This window comes from Bombina bombina, chromosome 1 (assembly GCF_027579735.1).
Source record: "Bombina bombina isolate aBomBom1 chromosome 1, aBomBom1.pri, whole genome shotgun sequence".
NCBI classification, from domain to species: Eukaryota; Metazoa; Chordata; class Amphibia; order Anura; family Bombinatoridae; genus Bombina; species Bombina bombina.
The window spans coordinates 1,262,861,521-1,262,881,436 of record NC_069499.1 but is presented as its reverse complement, the minus strand read 5'-3'; the positions used below and the strand labels follow the sequence as shown (position 1 = coordinate 1,262,881,436).

At 38.8% G+C, this 19,916-nt stretch overlaps 1 protein-coding gene across 2 annotated transcripts in view; it reads left to right on the top strand.

The window, feature by feature from the left end:
• IRF8 (interferon regulatory factor 8) overlaps window positions 1–19,916 on the top strand; it is a 655,970-nt gene that overhangs the window by 606,140 nt on the left and 29,914 nt on the right. Inside the window, exon 1 of one of the 2 annotated variants that reach the window (XM_053700925.1) lies at window positions 18,948–18,996. The exons of the other annotated variant lie outside the window; for it this stretch is intronic. The gene's annotated coding sequence lies outside the window, so the exon portion shown is untranslated. Of the gene's footprint in view, window positions 1–18,947; window positions 18,997–19,916 lie in introns of those variants that run through there. 2 annotated transcript variants of the gene reach the window in all.

Genomic DNA, 19,916 nt, shown 5'->3' with positions numbered 1-19,916 from the left:
GGATGTTGTTAGGGCTTTGAAGTATTATGATGATGCTACAAAGGAATTCAGATAAACTTCTAGTTTGTGCATTTTGTTGGTTCCAACAAAGAGCATGAGGTTTCTGCTGTTTCTTTGGATTCTTGGTTAACAATATTGATCCATAAAGCTTACTTAGAGGCAGATCTGCATCCTCCAATTTGGCCTAATGCTCATTCTACCAGATCTGTTGCTACTTCTTGGACTTTAAAGAATGAAGCTTTGGTTGACCAGATTTGCAAGGCAGCTACTTGGTCTTCTTTGCATACTTTTTTTAAAATCTACCATTTTGATGCTTTTGTTTCTTCTGAATCAGCCTTTGGTAGGAAAGTTAGTTCTTCAGGCAGTTTCTTTGCCTGTTGGTTGATTTTTATAGTGCATTCAAAAAAATGTGTTTTGCCTTTTTTAGGCTCTATTGGGGTTGTGGATTTAGTTTCTCAGCTAAAAAAAAAGATGTCTCTTAAATCCCTCCTATGTTATCACTTGTGTACTCCACTGCATGGGTTTTAGTTCCCAAAAGTAATGGATTGTGGACTCTCACCACCTGTATGGAAAAAAACATAATTCACGAAACCCTATCCTGTGTTTTTTTCTGGTGTTAGTATATTCTTTTGTACACATCTTTTTTGCCCTGGTCCTATCTTGTTTGCTCTTGTCATACCTATTGGTGCTTGGCTATACTTTTGACTAAGGGGCTGGTGAGGTGGGAGGGGTTTTATAGAGCTCTTGGGGTTTGGAAATCTTTGCCTCCTCCTAGCAGTAATTCCCAAGAGTAATAGATTGTGAACTCTCATTTTGTTTTGTATCATCTGTTACAAACAACTTCCTTCTCAAAGGCCACAAGCCTCATCCACTGCTCTTTTGCTGTGGGATGTGACTAATTACTGTAATCAGAGGTCATGTGATAATGTACTACTTTACAGAAAGTATAGCAGAAGGCTCCAATAAAAGTAATTCTAAAAGTGAATAGGGAATGTATAGATTTAAGAGGGATAGAAGATGGTGAACAAGATGTCTGATACCAAATTATTATGGTGTTACTGCTTAAACAGAACTATATGTTTAACCCCTTTGTTGAAATAGTCATGTTTAAGCAATAGTGGGATAATAAAATGCTCTATCATGTTAAAGTGTTTTATTACTGCTCATTTATGTTTCATTGAGAATTCATTGTAAAGATTAGAGGTAGGTAAAGGTTTTCAATACTAAAGTATTGTATCCCTTTGTGTTTTATGGGGGGTGTGGGCTCTCATCAGACACTGAAGGGGGTGCTTAATTGGGGCAGATGATCACCATTACTATAGTGACAGCTTGAAAAGTAGAGGGTGTTGTGACCCATTATTTAGAAGAGGGAAAATCCCTCTTTCACCTTAGGTGCCACATATCCCTCTAATTTAATTAGGGTTATATAAAGGTATGTGTAGTAGCCCCTTCTGCCACTACTAGAACTTACCTGCTTCTTACTGGAGTAGATGATGTCTCTTTTAATGGTGATCAACTGAATTATATGCTTCCAATCAACAGTATGGGAGACAGCACCTGTATATTATTGTCCTGTGGCAAGGAGTAGGACCAGCCAAGTCCCAATACAGTATTCAAATGAATGGATTTCCAGCCTCCAGGGTATAATTTAAAAGACCTTTATTTCTTTTTCACAGGGTCCATAAAGCAAAGGTCTTTTAAATGATACCCTGGAGGCTGGAAATCCATTCATTTGACAACTGAATTATATGACCCTTATTTGAAAGGCAGGAGTCTGCCCTATCAAATGAGGGGTTATTTGTCCCCCTAGCATAAAGAGTGGGAAGCTATGGGGTCCATTTGAGACTCATTTTGGGAAAAACATCACTTTAAATGCTAGTATAGGTTATGCCTTTAAACCCCTCCCCATATCTACTACTAAAGGGACTGCAGGGAATTCCTTGTCAGATCATCATGCATGCACGTGGTGACAGGTAGTATACTCACTACAAAAGGGATGGGAAAGGAAACTGCAGTCTCCTATTCAGATCCCAATGCTACTTGATTAAAGTGTAATGCAGGGCACCAGGTGGGGTAGACAGCAGGGGAGGTATGTGTGCACCCTTAAAAATGTTAAAATATAATTTCTATTTAGGTTTAGAAGACCGAGTTTAAAAAATAGCTGTGTCAGGTTGCTCATTGTGTTCTACTATTCTCAGGCTTACTGTACTTTTCATACTATGAGCAATCGCATAGAGCTAAAAAAAGATAGATAAAGCAACTCATAAAGTGAATAATTTTACTTATCTGAAATATGTAATTCAACTAGACTTTAGTTATTGTACAGTCTGATTAAGTCCATTAAATATAGCCCAAGGCATTTCATTAAAGGGACATGAAATCCAATGTCTTTTTCATGATTCAGAGAGAGCATGCAATTTTAAACAACTTTCCAATTTATTTCTATTACATGTAGAAAACCCTTTGGATTTCTGAATATTTTGGATTTTGGAATATTTCACCTGTAAAATGAGACAGTTTGGAGAGGGGATAGAACCACGTGTAAACAACAATATCTTATGTAATTTAGGCAATATTTACATAATACAGCTTATACATGCAACCTAAAGTTAGTTTTATATCATTATTAAAGGGGTAGAAAAGTGAATATTAAACTTGCATGATTCATATAGAGCATGTAATTTTAAGACACTTTTAAATTCACTTCTATTTTCAAATGTGCTTTGTTCTCTTGGTATCCCTTGTGGAAAAAGAATATGCACATATCCTAAACTAGTGGGAGCTAGTTGGTGATTGGTCCCTGCACACATTTGTCTCTTGTAATTGGCTAACTGGATGTGTTCAGCTAGCTGGCAGTAGTGCAATGCTGTTCCTTCAGCAAAGGATAATAAAAGAATGAAGCAAATTTGATAATACAAGTAAAACTGTATGTTCTATCCAAATCATGAAAGAAAAAAAAATGGTGTTCCTGTTCCTTTAATACTTTTGCGTATACATAGTACCCTCAGAGAGAGAGTACAGTACTGGAATCGTAAAAGGTAATATTTGTTGTTTTAAATAAATATACACTATTATTTGCATTTTAGAACACAAAAAACAAACAAAACAAAGACAGAAGATTGACTTACAGACGGGGTATAATGGTAATTTTTGATAATTTAAACAGTCTGTATTTCGTAATAAGTTTGGATTTTGTAATTCCAGATTTGGGGACTTGCACCTATATCTAATTTGTTTCGTTCTCTTTGTATCAATTGTAGAAAAGTATACCTAGGTAGGCTCAAAAGCTGCTGATTGATGGTTGCACATATATCTTGTAATTGGCTTCCAGCTAGCTCCCAATAGTGCAAGTTGTTTAAAGGGAATTCATGATTCAGCTAGATCATACAATTTTAAAGGAATAGTATACACCAAAATTGTTATTGTTTAAAAAAAGATAGATAACGTCTTTACTACCCATTCCCCAGCCTTGCACAACCAACATTGTTATATTAATTTACTTTATAACATTTAAAACTCTAACGCCTAGATTTAGAGTTTTGCGGTAGCCGTCAAAAGCAGCGTTAAGGGCTCCTAACGCTGCTTTTGGCCGCCCGCTGGTATTTAGAGTCAGGCAGGAAAGGGTCTAACGCTCAATTTCAAGCCGCAACTTTTCCATACCGCAGATCCCCTTACGCCAATTGCGTATCCTATCTTTTCAATGGGATCTTCCTAACGCCGGTATTTAGAGTCTTGGCTGAAGTGAGCAGTAGACCCTCTACCGACAAGACTCCAGCCGCAGAAAAAAGTCAGTAGTTAAGAGCTTTCTGGGCTAACGCCGGTTTATAAAGCTCTTAACTACTGTGCTATAAAGTACACTAACACCCATAAACTACCTATGTACCCCTAAACCGAGATCCCCCCACATCGGCGCCACTATAATAAAAATGTTTAACCCCTAATCTGCCGACCGCACACCACCGCCACCTACATTATCCCTATGAACCCCTAATCTGCTGCCCCTAACATCGCCGACACCTACATAATATTTATTAACCCCTAATCTGCCCCCCCAATATCGCCGCTACCTACCTACACTTATTAACCCCTAATCTGCCGACCGGACCTCGCCGCTACTCTAATAAAGTTATTAACCCCTAAACCGCCGCAAACCCTATAATAAATAGTATTAACCCCTAATCTGCCCTCCTAACATCGCCGCCACCTAACTTCAAGTATTAACCCCTAATATGCCGACCGGACCTCGCCGCTACTCTAATAAATGTATTAACCCCTAAAGCTAAATCTAACCCTAACCCCCCTAAATTAAATATAATTTTAATCTAACGAAATAAATTAACTCTTATTAACTAAAGTATTCCTATTTAAATCTAAATACTTACCTGTAAAATAAACCCTAATATAGCTACAATATAACGAATAATTATATTGTAGCTATTTTAGGATTTATATTTATTTTATATGCAACTTTGTATTTATTTTAACTAGTTACAATAGCTATTAAATAGTTATTAACTATTTAATAGCTACCTAGTTAAAATAATTACAAAATTACCTGTAAAATAAATCCTAACCTAAGTTACAATTAAACAAAAACCGCAAATGAGAGGGCGCTAAAAGCCAAGATGAACCAACACACTCAATCAGCATTAATTAAGCATTCATAATAAAGAAAACATTACACCCAGTAATTTGAAAAGTTTACTATCAAAGATAAATTGTACAATACATCTTGAGAAAGCCCAACCACACGGGTGAAACGCGTAGAAGAAAGAGAGTTGCTGACCCTGTCAAGAACTTGTAACTAGGTACCTAGCCGATTACCCGCGCGTGAAATACGCTAAGAGCGGAGGTTGCTTCATATTATCAGCCCAGCTGATTACCCTGTTGCTACAGCTGCATATAACCAACAGAGGTGAAAATCTCAGAAAGACGCTGACTGGAGAGGTAACGGTTTCGGCGAAGAAAAGATTCCGGTATTACCCCAGCTGCCTGTCAAGTGAGATCATCTGGTACACAGCCGTTTAAGAGCATCATCGCACCTGGCGAGGAAAAGATTCCGGTATTACCCCAAGCTGCCTGTAAAGTGTGACCATCTGACACACAGCCGTTCAAGAGTGTCATCGCGCTTGGCGAGGAAAAGTTCCGGTAAAAAGTATAAGATTGTTTTGCTGAGTAAACTGACATATAGCAGGCTGTTAAGGTGAGAAGTGTGCACAATACAAATAACCAGTGACTGACAAACAAAGCTCAATACTCATTTATCTGAAGTGATACAAATATACCTTCTGACAAACAAAGTTTCACTTATTGCACATTCTGTATATATTGAAGCAGTGTTTTGCCTTACATATAAGATTATGGGAAATAATTGCAATATGTGTTACTAACACTTGAAGAGTTGACACAAATATATGGAGTAACTATTATATCGACAATTTCCAGCTAGCAACATTTGTCTTCCAATACTGACACATACTGGATCCCACAGCAATAAAGAGGAACATCTGACGTTTCCCTTGATTGAATATTCTCATAGCCAGCAACATCATTTTTTGATTTTTTGATATTTTTCTTTTTTATATATTTTTTAATTTTTTAGGGTGGTAATCCATATAGTACTTTCCTTTTAATTTATTTTATTTGTATTATATATATTTGCAGGGAGACGTCCCGTGTATTGTACAATTTATCTTTGATAGTAAACTTTTCAAATTACTTGGTGTAATGTTTTCTTTATTATGAATGCTTAATTAATGCTGATTAAGTGTGTTGGTTCATCTTGGCTTTTAGCGCCCTCTCATTTGCGTTTTTTGTTTAGTTTTATCTTTTTGCCATCTAGGGGAGGTGGCAGGAGAGTGGCTTAGATAAACCTTCAGATTTTAGCGCTGTATTATTCCTTTTTATTCTAAGTTACAATTAAACCTAACACTACACTATCAATAAATTAATTAAATAAACTACCTACAATTACATACAATTAAATACACTAAACTAAATTACAAAAAACAAACACTAAATTACAAAAAATAAAAAAAGATTACAAGAATTTTAAACTAATTACACCTACTCTAAGCCCCCTAATAAAATAAAAAAGCCCCCCAAAATAAAGGTCCCTACCCTATTCTAAATTAAAAAGTTAACAGCTCTATTACCAGCCCTTAAAAGGGCTTTTTGCGGGGCATGCCCAAAGTAATCAGCTCTTTTGCCTGTAAAAAAAAAACACAATACCACCCCCCAACATTACAACCCACCACCCACATACCCCTACTCTAACCCAAACCCCCCTTAAATAAACCTAACACTACCCCCCTAAAGATCTCCCTACCTTGAGTCTTGTTCACCCAGCCGGGCACCGATGGACCAAAAGAGGACATCAGGAGCGGCAAAAGTCTTCATCCTATCTGGGCAGAAGAGGACATCCGGACCGGCAGAGATCTTCATCCAAGCGGCATCTTCTATCTTCATCCATCCGACGAGGAGCGGCTCCATCTTCAAGACCTCCGGCGCGGAACATCCTCTTCCTTCCGACAATGTTAAGTATAGGCGCAGGGGGCATGCTGCTTAGAAACCTGTATCTCAGGCATCTAAGCAGCTACAGACTACCAAGACACACTGTTGGAAAGGTAATCGCCTAACCTTTCCAACAGTGTAAGTCTTTTTTATTTATTTTTAAATAAAAAAAGTAAAAAAAAATTTTTTTTAAAAAATAAAACCCTTAAAAAAGCTTAGCACCCAGGTGGGAAAGTGCTTAGCACTCAAAGGGTTAAACAATAAAAAAAATTGGAGTAGGCTGTTCCTTTAAGTAACAAAAATATCAGATTGATTCCTTGAGAAATAATAAAGCTATACCACAATATAAAAAAAGACGATTTGAAACGTATGCTGTCCATAATATAGCACATGAGAATTACATTTTTTTTACATACTCTACTTCTGCATCCAAACTAGAATTTTAATTTATTATGCTTTTTTATAACATTAATTTTCCTACTAATTTGGACCAATATCTCAATAAATATTTCTTTGTATTTAATATTTAAAAAATAAAGCATAAAAGGACAGTCCTGTTTAACACTGTGCCACATTTGATTACAATGTATGCTGCTGTTTGGGCTGTAGCAATGACTTTATTTTTCAAAACACAAAATGAAAATGAATATTGCTAAAATTACAGAGCATACTTGAAAATTGTACATCTATAAGCATAATGAATTTATTGAAAAGCAGATCAAACCATGGTAATGGTCAATTTAAAATAATTATATAAACTAATATTAGTTATAATAATAGCTTAAATATTTTGATTAATATAGACAATAACAATGAAACATCATCAACCTTAAAGGGACACTGTACCCAAAAATGTTCTTTCGTGATTCAGATTGAGCATGAAATTTTAAGCAACTTTCTAATTTACTCTTTACTCATTCTCTTGGTATCTTTATTTGAAATGCAAGAATGTAAGTTTAGATGCCGGCCCATTTTTGGTGAACAACCTGGGTTGTCCTTGCTGATTGGTGGATAAATTCATCCACCAATAAAAAAGTGCTGTCCAGAGTACTAAAACAAAAAAAAAAAAAAAAAAGCTTAGATGCCTTCTTTTTCAAATAATGATAGCAAGAGAACAACGAAAAATTGATAATAGGAGTAAATCAATGAGTTTCTTACACCTTTCTACTAGAATTTTCTTTCGCAAACTACTCCATGTCTCTCAGATTGGAAGGGTTCCTTTTCCCAACTGCTGTTTTGAGATCTCTCCACAGGTGCTCTATGTGGTTGAGATCTAGACTCATTGCTGGCCAGTACAGTACTCTCCAGCGCTTTGTCTTAAACCATTTTTGGGTGCTTTTTGAGGTGTGCTTTGCGTCATTGTCCTTCTGTAATACCCATAAACTCTGACGGAGACCCAGCTTTCTGACACTGGGCCCTACATTGCACCACAGAATTCTTTGGTGATCTTCAGATTTCATAATGCCATGCACACAGTCTGTCATGATCCGATCATTGCCGTGTCGCTGCGGCTCCCGGATCCCTCTCTGTACTTGCGCGTCACATTGCCTAGCAACGTGACGCGGCCTTCCTGTTTCCTGCCTCCTACGTCACCAGGCTTTTAAAAGCCTCGGTGGGACTTCACTCCGGTGCCCGTTTGTTGTTAGCGTTCCTGCTTTCCTTCCTGGCTTGTGAGTACTATTGATTAAAGGGGCACAGACCATTGCTTTGCCTGACCACTCTGCTGCCTCATCCTTATACTTGATTTAAGGGACACTGACCATTGCTTTGCCTGACCAATCTGCTGCCTCATCCTTGTACGTGATTAAAGGGACATTGTCCACTGCTTCATTCGATCTCTCAACTGCCTTATACTCTGCCTGTTTTAAAACTCCAAACCTAATACGTGCATCTGTGAGTACAGTTTTCTTTTTCTACAAATTAACCTGTTCATTTTTATTCCTGAGTGGGTCACGTCCTGGTTTCCTCTCAGCGGGCTAGCGTGTGTTTGTTTTCACGCTAGCAGTTGGGTCCAATCCAGGACTGATTCTACACGGCTGACGCAGTCAAGACATCCAGTACCTGAAGCAGCAAAGCAACCCCAAAGCATCAGTGAACCTCCATCATGTTTGACTGTAGGGACTGTATTCTTTTTTTTTCAAAGTCTAATTTCTTTTTCTGAAAAGCATAGAATGATGGGCTTTACCAAAAAGCTGTAATTGTGTTTTGTCTGTCCACATCACTTTCTCCAAAAAGGATTTTGGCTTCCTCAGGTGAGTTTTGGCAAACTCCAATCTGTCTTTTTTATGTTTCTGTGTCAGCAGTGGGGTCCTCCTGGGTCTCGTACCATAGCGTCCCTTTTCATTCAGATGGCGACGTATAGTGCGTGCTGACACATTTGTACCCTGTTCCTGAAGGTCAGCTTGAATTTGTCTGGAAGTTGATCGAGGCTCTTTATCCACCATTTGAACAGTCCGTTTCAATCTTTGATAATTTTTTCCTCTTTCATCCACGTCCAAGGAGATTAGCTACAGTACCATGGGCTGTAAACTTATTGACAATGTTGCACACAGTGGACACAGGAACATTAAAGGGACACTGTACCCAAATTTTTTCTTTTGTAATTCAGAAAGAGCATTCAATTTTAAGCAACTTTCTAATTTACTCCTATTATAATTTTTCTTCGTTCTCTTGCTATAATTATTTGAAAAAGAAGGCATCTAAGTTTTTTTTTTTTTTTGTTTCAGTACTCTGGACAGCACTTTTTTTATTGGTGGATGAATTTATCCACCAATCAGCAAGGACAACCCAGGTTGTTCACCAAAAATGGGCCGGCATCTAAACTTACATTCTTGCATTTCAAATAAAGATACCAAGAGAATGAAGAAAATTTGATAATAAGAGTAAATTAAAACTTCATGCTCAATCTGAATCACGAAAGAAAATTTTTGGGTACAGTGTCCCTTTAAGATCTCTGGAGATGGACTTGTAACCGTGAGATTGTCAATGCTTTTCCACAATTTGTGTTCTAAAATCCTCAGACATTTTTTTGCTGCTCTTTCTCTTCTCCATGCTCAGTGTGGCACAGAGACACACAACCAACAGAAAGGTTGAGTCAATTTTTCACCATTTTACTGGTTGCCATTGTAATTTCTATATTGTCAGCACATGTTAATTGATACAGGTGAGTTTAATTACAAATTACAGGAGCATCACACACTTGGAGGCCGAACTATCAAGCTCTGAATGGACTGCTGCTCCATAACTCGTCCGCTGCCTCTGAGGCTGCAGTCTGCAATCCGCCTGATCCTATACGATCGGGCTGATTGACACCCCTTGCTAGCGGTCGATTGGCCGCAAATCTGGAGGGGGCGGCATTGCACAAGCAGTTCTGGGTCTGATACCAGTCTGTGGGGCAGGTGATAACCATATATGTGTGCAAGTTTGTATGTATGTGTATTTATGCATGTGTGACTGTGTGCTTGTGAATATATATTTGTGTATGTATGTGTCTGTGTGTATGCATATGTATATCTTTTATCCTGTCATCAGGCCTCCCCAACAAGCCAGATTTTCAGTATTGCCTTGGATTAGAACAGGTACAATAACCATGTTTACTAATAAGCTGATTATTTTACCTGTGCTCCAGTTCAGATATCCTCAAAATCTGGCCTGTTAGGGAGGCCTGAGAACAGGTTTTAAAACCAGTGATGTATATATGAATGCATATGTATCTTGCATATATACCTGTGTACATAGTTTTGTGAATGTCTTGTATGTATGTGCGTGTGTATGTTAGCCAAGGTGTTTATAGTAATGATAAAATAATGATGCAATGAAAATGTATAAATACAAATAAGAACATAATTTTGTAAAAAAGGAAATGTATACCACACAATTAAAAAATAAACAATACATGAAAAATATGTAAATAATATGCAATGGGAAGAAGAAATACCCAGCCTACAATGTTTATAAAACCATATATGTGTATGTATATGTGTGTTTGTATATGTGTGTTTGTATGTGTGAATGTCTTGTATCTAAAAGAATAAGTGTTTAAAAAATAATAATGTGCTGAACAATTATAAAAACAAATACATGAAAATAAAGAAATATATTCAATAAATATAAATATGTTAAAATACTTAATGTATTCATTTCAATATCTTCAATCTTAAAGGGACAGTCAACACCCGGCAGAACTTAATACTGTCATTTAGATACTCAGAATAAGATGTGCCTGCACCACTTCCCCTGTTAAATATCTCTAACGATTTGGAGTAATCATCCACAGCACATACCTTTCTCCAACATTGGTGTGTCCGGTCCACGGCGTCATCCTTACTTGTGGGATATTCTCTTCCCCAACAGGAAATGGCAAAGAGTCCCAGCAAGGCTGGTCACATGATCCCTCCTAGGCTCCGCCCACCCCAATCATTCTCTTTGCCGTTGCACAGGCAACATCTCCACGGAGATGGTTAAGAGTTTTTTTTTGGTGTTTAAATGTAGTTTTTATTCTTCTATCAAGTGTTTGTTATTTTAAAATAGTGCTGGTATGTACTATTTACTCTGAAACAGAAAAGGATGAAGATTTCTGTTTGTAAGAGGAAGATGATTTTAGCAGACAGTAACTAAAATCGATTGCTGTTTCCACACAGGACTGTTGAGATGAAGTAACTTCAGTTGGGGGAAACAGTTAGCAGACTTTTCTGCTTAAGGTATGACTAGCCATATTTCTAACAAGACCATGTAATGCTGGAAGGCTGTCATTTCCCCTCATGGGGACCGGTAAGCCATTTTCTTAGTCAAACATAAAAGAATAAAGGGCTTAAAAGAGGGCTTAAAAACTGGTAGACATTTTTATGGGCTAAAACGATTGCTTTATTGGGGCATATTATGCAGATTCTAGCTAATAATTGGCATTATAATCTTGGGGAACGTTTTAAAAACGGCAGGCACTGTGTTGGACACCTTTTTTAGTCTGGGGGCCTTTCTAGTTATAGACTGAGCCTCATTTTCGCGCCATTACTGTGCAGTTGTTTTTGGAGAGCAAGGCATGCAGATGCATGTGTGAGGATCTAAGAATCACTAAAAAAGCTTCTAGAAGGCGTCATTTGGTATCGTATTCCCCTCTGGGCTTGGTTGGGTCTCAGCAAAGCATATAGCTGGGACTGTATAGGGGTTAAATTTGAAAACGGCTCCGGTTCCGTTATTTTAAGGGTTAAAGCTCTGAAATTTGGTGTGCAATACTTTTAATGCTTTAAGACACTGTGGTGAAATTTTGGTAATTTTTGAACAATTCCTTCATACTTTTTCACATATTCAGTAATAAAGTGTTTTCAGTTTGAAATTTAAAGAGACAGTAACGGTTTTATTTTAAAACGTTTTTTGTGCTTTGTTGACAAGTTTAAGCCTGTTTAACATGTCTGTACCATCAGATAAGCTATGTTCTATATGTATGAAAGCCAATGTGTCTCCCCATTTAAATTTATGTGATAATTGTGCCATAGTGTCCAAACAAAGTAAGGACAGTAATGCCACAGATAATGATATTGCCCAAGATGATTCCTCAAATGAGGAGAGTAAACATGATACTACATCATCCCCTACTGTGTCTACACCAGTTTTGCCCACACAGGAGGCCCCTAGTACATCTAGTGCGCCAATACTTATTACCATGCAACAATTAACGGCTGTAATGGATAACTCCATAGCAAATCTTTTATCCAAAATGCCTACTTATCAGAGAAAGCGCGATTGCTCTGTTTTAAACACTGAAGAGCAAGAGGGCGCTGATGATAACTGTTCTGACATACCCTCACACCAATCTCAAGGGGCCATGAGGGAGGTTTTGTCTGATTTTCAAATTTCAGATTCAGGAAAAATTTCTCATCAAGCTAAACCTGATGTTGTGACATTTAAATTTAAATTAGAACATCTCCGCGCACTGCTTAAGGAGGTGTTATCTACTCTGGATGATTGTGACAATTTGGTCATTCCAGAGAAATTATGTAAGATGGACAAGTTCCTAGAGGTTCCGGTGCCCCCCGACGCTTTTCCTATACCCAAGCGGGTGGCGGACATAGTAAATAAAGAGTGGGAAAAGCCCGGCATACCTTTTGTTCCCCCCCCTATATTTAAGAAATTATTTCCTATAGTCGACCCCAGAAAGGACTTATGGCAGACAGTCCCCAAGGTCGAGGGGGCGGTTTCTACTCTAAACAAACGCACTACTATTCCTATCGAAGATAGTTGTGCTTTCAAAGATCCTATGGATAAAAAATTAGAGGGTTTGCTTAAAAAGATTTTTGTACAGCAAGGTTACCTTCTACAACCAATTTCATGCATTGTTCCTGTCACTACGGCAGCGTGTTTCTGGTTCGAGGAACTAGAAAAGTCGCTCAGTAAAGAATCTTCGTATGAGGAGGTTATGGACAGAGTTCAAGCACTTAAATTGGCTAACTCTTTTGTTTTAGATGCCGCTTTGCAATTAGCTAGATTAGCGGCGAAAAATTCAGGGTTTGCTATCGTGGCGCGCAGAGCGCTTTGGCTAAAGTCTTGGTCAGCGGATGTGTCTTCCAAGACAAAATTGCTTAACATTCCTTTCAAAGGTAAAACATTATTTGGACCAGATTTGAAAGAGATTATTTCAGACATCACTGGGGGAAAGGGCCACGCCCTCCCACAGGATAGGTCTTTTAAGGCTAAAAATAAGCCTAATTTTCGTCCCTTTCGCAGAAACGGACCAGCCTCTAATTCTGCATCCTCTAAGCAAGAGGGTAATACTTCACAACCCAAACCAGCCTGGAAACCAATGCAAGGCTGGAACAAGGGTAAGCAGGCCAAGAAGCCTACCACTGCTACCAAAACAGCATGAAGGGATAGCCCCCGATCCGGGACCGGATCTAGTGGGGGGCAGACTCTCTCTCTTTGCTCAGGCTTGGGCAAGAGATGTTCAGGATCCTTGGGCGCTAGAAATAGTTTCTCATGGTTATCTCCTGGAATTCAAGGAACTACCCCCAAGGGGAAGGTTCCACAGGTCTCACTTATCTTCAAACCAAATAAAGAGACAGGCATTCTTACATTGTGTAGAAGACCTGTTAAAGAGGGGAGTGATACATCCAGTTCCAATAAGAGAACAAGGAATGGGATTTTATTCCAATCTGTTCATAGTTCCCAAAAAAGAGGGAACATTCAGACCAATTTTGGATCTGAAGATCCTAAACAAATTTCTCAGGGTACCATCGTTCAAAATGGAAACTATTCGAACGATCCTACCCACCATCCAGGAAAGTCAATTTATGACTACCGTGGATTTAAAGGATGCGTACCTACATATTCCTATCCACAAGGAACATCATCAGTTCCTAAGGTTCGCTTTTCTGGACAAGCATTACCAGTTTGTGGCACTTCCATTCGGATTAGCCACTGCTCCAAGGATTTTCACAAAGGTACTAGTGTCCCTTCTAGCGGTTCTAAGACCAAGGGGCATTGCAGTAGTACCTTACTTGGACAACATCCTAATTCAAGCGTCGTCCCTGTCAAAAGCAAAGGCTCATACGGACATCGTCCTAGCCTTTCTCAGATCTCACGGATGGAAGGTGAACAAAGAAAAAAGTTCTCTGTCCCCGTCAACAAGAGTTCCCTTCTTGGGAACAATAATAGATTCCTTAGAAATGAGGATTTTTCTGACAGAGGTCAGAAAATCAAAACTTCTAAGCTCTTGTCAAGTACTTCATTCTGTTCCTCGTCCTTCCATAGCGCAGTGCATGGAAGTAATAGGATTGATGGTTGCAACAATGGACATAGTTCCTTTTGCACGAATTCATCTAAGACCATTACAACTGTGCATGCTCAGACAGTGGAATGGGGATTATACAGACTTGTCTCCGATGATTCAAGTAGATCAAAAGACCAGAGATTCACTCCGTTGGTGGCTGACCCTGGACAATCTGTCACAGGGAATGAGCTTCCGCAGACCAGAGTGGGTCAATGTCACGACCGACGCCAGTCTAGTGGGCTGGGGCGCGGTCTGGGAATCCCTGAAAGCTCAGGGTCTATGGTCTCGGGAAGAGTCTCTTCTCCCGATAAACATTCTGGAACTGAGAGCGATATTCAATGCTCTCAGAGCTTGGCCTCAACTAGCAAAGGCCAAATTCATAAGGTTTCAATCAGACAACATGACGACCGTTGCATATATCAATCATCAGGGGGGAACAAGGAGTTCCCTGGCGATGAAAGAAGTGACCAAGATAATTCAATGGGCGGAGGATCACTCCTGCCACTTGTCTGCGATCCACATCCCAGGAGTGGAAAATTGGGAAGCGGATTTTCTGAGTCGTCAGACATTCCATCCGGGGGAGTGGGAACTCCATCCGGAAATCTTTGCCCAAATAACTCAATTATGGGGCATTCCAGACATGGATCTGATGGCGTCTCGTCAGAACTTCAAGGTTCCTTGCTACGGGTCCAGATCCAGGGATCCCAAGGCGACTCTAGTAGATGCACTAGTAGCACCTTGGACCTTCAACCTAGCTTATGTATTCCCACCGTTTCCTCTCATTCCCAGGCTGGTAGCCAGGATCAATCAGGAGAGGGCCTCGGTGATCTTGATAGCTCCTGCGTGGCCACGCAGGACTTGGTATGCAGACCTGGTGAATATGTCATCGGCTCCACCATGGAAGCTACCTTTGAGACAGGACCTTCTTGTTCAGGGTCCATTCGAACATCCGAATCTGGTTTCCCTCCAACTGACGGCTTGGAGATTGAACGCTTGATTTTATCAAAGCGTGGGTTTTCAGATTCTGTAATAGATACTCTGATTCAGGCTAGAAAGCCTGTAACTAGAAAAATTTACCATAAAATATGGAAAAAATATATCTGTTGGTGTGAATCTAAAGGATTCCCATGGAACAAGATAAAAATTCCTAAGATTCTATCCTTTCTACAAGAAGGTTTGGAGAAAGGATTATCTGCAAGTTCTCTAAAGGGACAGATCTCTGCTTTATCTGTTTTACTTCACAAAAGACTGGCAGCCGTGCCAGATGTTCAAGCATTTGTTCAGGCTCTGGTTAGGATCAAGCCTGTTTACAGACCTTTGACTCCTCCCTGGAGTCTAAATCTAGTTCTTTCAGTTCTTCAAGGGGTTCCGTTTGAACCTTTACATTCCATAGATATTAAGTTACTATCTTGGAAAGTTTTGTTTTTAGTTGCAATTTCTTCTGCTAGAAGAGTTTCAGAGTTATCTGCTCTGCAGTGTTCTCCGCCCTATCTGGTGTTCCATGCAGATAAGGTGGTTTTGTGTACTAAGCCTGGTTTTCTTCCGAAAGTTGTTTCTAACAAAAATATTAACCAGGAGATAGTTGTACCTTCTTTGTGTCCGAATCCAGTTTCAAAGAAGGAACGTTTGTTACACAATTTGGACGTAGTCCGTGCTCTAAAATTCTATTTAGAGGCTACTAAAGATTTCAGACAAACATCTTCCTTGTTTGTTGTTTATTCTGGTAAAAGGAGAGGTCAAAAAGCGACTTCTACCTCTCTTTCCTTTTGGCTTAAAAGCATTATCCGATTGGCTTATGAGACTGCCGGACGGCAGCCTCCTGAAAGAATCACAGCTCACTCCACTAGGGCTGTGGCTTCCACATGGGCCTTCAAGAACGAGGCTTCTGTTGACCAGATATGTAAGGCAGCGACTTGGTCTTCACTGCACACTTTCGCCAAATTTTACAAATTTGATGCTTTTGCTTCTTCGGAGGCTATTTTTGGGAGAAAGGTTTTGCAAGCCGTGGTGCCTTCCATTTAGGTGACCTGATTTGCTCCCTCCCTTCATCCGTGTCCTAAAGCTTTGGTATTGGTTCCCACAAGTAAGGATGACGCCGTGGACCGGACACACCAATGTTGGAGAAAACAGAATTTATGCTTACCTGATAAATTACTTTCTCCAACGGTGTGTCCGGTCCACGGCCCGCCCTGGTTTTTTAATCAGGTCTGATGAATTATTTTCTCTAACTACAGTCACCACGGTATCATATGGTTTCTCCTATATATATTTCCTCCTGTCCGTCGGTCGAATGACTGGGGTGGGCGGAGCCTAGGAGGGATCATGTGACCAGTGCCTAGGAGGGATCATGTGACCAGCTTTGCTGGGACTCTTTGCCATTTCCTGTTGGGGAAGAGAATATCCCACAAGTAAGGATGACGCCGTGGACCGGACACACCGTTGGAGAAAGTAATTTATCAGGTAAGCATAAATTCTGTTTTTTCAGCTGTAGACATGGCCGCCAAACTCCATCCAACATAACGTAATAGGTTTCTTTTTAAAATAAGCAGCCAATCAGAATAGAATCCTCGGTCGGATTCTTTACCCGCGGTCACGGCAATTCCTAGCAGCAGTTCAAATTTCTGCTTGCGAGCAAAGATGAATTTCTAATGCGCATGTGCATTAGCAAAAACACGAACGAGCATCGAGTTCTATAGAGAAGGGTGACGAAGGAAAAGGGGGAGGAGTTTGGCGGCCATGTCTACAGCTGAAAAATGTATGTGCTGTGGACGTTTACTTCATATCGTTAGAGGTATTTGACATGGGAGGTAGTGCAGGCACATCTTATTCTGAGTATCTAAATGATGGTATTAAGTTCTGCCGGGTGTTGACTGTCCCTTTAAAATAAATATTTTATTGCCAAAGAACTTTTTTTATTACACTAACAAATAATAAATGTACAGTATTATAATAAAAGAAAGACACCATGTTCGGGGAAAGCTCACCATTGTGTGTGTGTGAATACCATGAGTCAGTCCTTTAAGGCTGTGTGATGGCCAATGCCATGTGACCTGTCCCTTTATGGATGTGTATATACTGTGCGTGTGGCATAAACTGAAATCATCCCTTTAAGACTTGGTACACTGTATTTTTGTGCTGTGGTTTTTGGGTATGCATGTGGAGTGATCTCTTAATGTTTGTATCTTTAAGACTGAGTGTGTGGGGTTTGTGAGCTATCTATTTAAGTATGTGTGCATTGTGTTTCTGTACCTTTAAAGGGACAGTCAACACCAGAATTTTTGTTGTTTAAAAAGATAGATAATCCCTTTATTACCCATTCCCCAGTTTTGCAAAAACAACACTGTTATATTAATACACTTTTTACTTCTGTGACTAACTTGTATCTAAGCATCTTCTGACCGCCCCTAATCACATGACTTTTAGTTATTATCTATTGACTTGCATTTTAGCCAATTAGTGCAGTGTCTGCCACTAGCGTGATCACAATGCTATATATATGGCCTACATGAGCTTGTTCTCCCCTGCTGTGAAAAGTAAATAAAATAGAGGCGGCCTTCAAGGGCTTACATGACCTATTTGAAAAATGAAAGTTTTTTTTGGACTTGACTGTCCCTTTAAGACTCAGTGAGTAGTGTGAACTGTTTCTTTAAGACTGTGCATATTTGTGTATACTGTGTCTATCCCTTTAAGACCGTTTTAGTGTGAGGTGAGCTTTCCCTTTAAGGGTATGTGTGTCACATTAAAGGGAAACTGAACCCAAATTCTTTATTTAGTGATTCAGATAGAGCATGAAATTTTAAGCAACTTTCTAATTTACTCCTATTATCAAATGTTCTTTATTCTCTTGGTATATTTATTTGAAATGCAAGAATTTAAGTTTAGATGTCGGCCCATTTTGCCGGCCCCAGGTGCTGAACCAAAAATGGCCCGGCTCCTAAGCTTACATTTCTGCTTTTCAAATAATGATACCAAGTTAAAAAAAAAAAGTATAATAGGAGTAAATTAGAAAGTTGCTTTAGATTGCATGCTCTGTCTGAATCATGAAAGTAAAAAAATGGGTTTCATATCTCTTTAATAACTATAACACTATTGAATGTACTTTAAAATAATGTGAACATTTGCAGTCAAAAAGCTGCGCAACAAGAATACCAAATTTGACAGAAATTTGTTCACATGATCCAGTTATAAGCACCCGATTCTGCAACTATGTATGCAGTCATATGGAAATACAAACCTGCAATAAAAAAATAACACGAAATATATTTATAAATATTTTAAAATAAATCATATAGTGAAATTAGCAGCTGGAAAACACAACAACCTGTCTTGTATATTGCACAGAAGCGCCGGAGGTTGTGGTTCGCTCTTACTCTCTGTGGCAGTGATTGGTCATTCTGCCTGTACATCTAGATGCTTCAGTATCCTATACTTGGCTTCTATTCTTACTACCAAGTCAGCCCTTCAGGACAATGTACTTCTCGGAAAAGAGAACACTTATTAGAAGAAAGCGACGCGTTGAAAACACAGTCACTCCGTTTCCTATGGGGTGACTAATATAAGGTTTTGAATTTCCTATTGGACAGATGAGCAATCAGTCAGCAGGTGGGCGTGGTTTCTAGTGATAGTTATGTTGCTGTGCTTTGAGCTTTAAAACAGGGATCCTAGAGTTGTTGTTGCAGCAAGTCGATCTGACAGGAGGCGGGAGCATAACATTGGCAAAGGTAGATCAGTTCTCATAGGGAGATGTATTGTGGAGCTTTTTCATTGCTTTCAATGGCTTTGAGCCTCAGTAACAAGATGAGCACAATTGTTGCATTGAGAGATATAAACTGGATTGTACCTTATTATAAAATACATTAAATAATTAAGTGAAGTGTAAACTTTTTAGAATAGAGACGTGTACTTCAGCTTGTAGTATCACCTAATTTCTTTAACGCTAGGAAAAGCATGTTTGATCTTTTGGAACTTGGTATGTGTAGTGTATCATTTAGCATCCGGATTGTCGCTTTGCATCTGTTAACATTTATAGCTGAATATTGGATTCTTTAGAATTTCGTATTTTTAACATTGTAACCATAGGATTGGGGAAGCATTCTTGATTTAATTCTTACATAGAAATAAGGGACATCATATTAGTAACTGTATATTTATAACTATGAATATGAATGCTGATCTAAAGCTAATACACTATAAAACATTTTACTGAATTATAGCATGTGGTTAACTGTTGCTAAATTTGCATACTAGGGTTAATGACACTTTACAAACTTGATCTAAAATATACTCATGACAATAGATGGGCTATAGTTTTTTTTGTATATTCTATACAGTAAAGCAATTCATCTGTGTTTAGCTATATTGACCCATTGAAAATATTTCTTCAGAATATTATCCCAAAAGCATAATGTAAAATTATTAAATAGATAATCTGTATATTTTGGGTTTTCAGTAATATTTCATGTGTAGATTTAAAGATTATTAAATCTTAAAAGAAGATGTAGCCCCTGTGATGTATTTATGCTTTAATCAAATAAGAAAAGGATTTGTGTTTATAGAATGATACAACGAAAAGGTGCAGTTCAGGATGAATGTTTGTACTTACTGACAAAACAGAATTTCTGCTGGTATCTCATAATTTGTG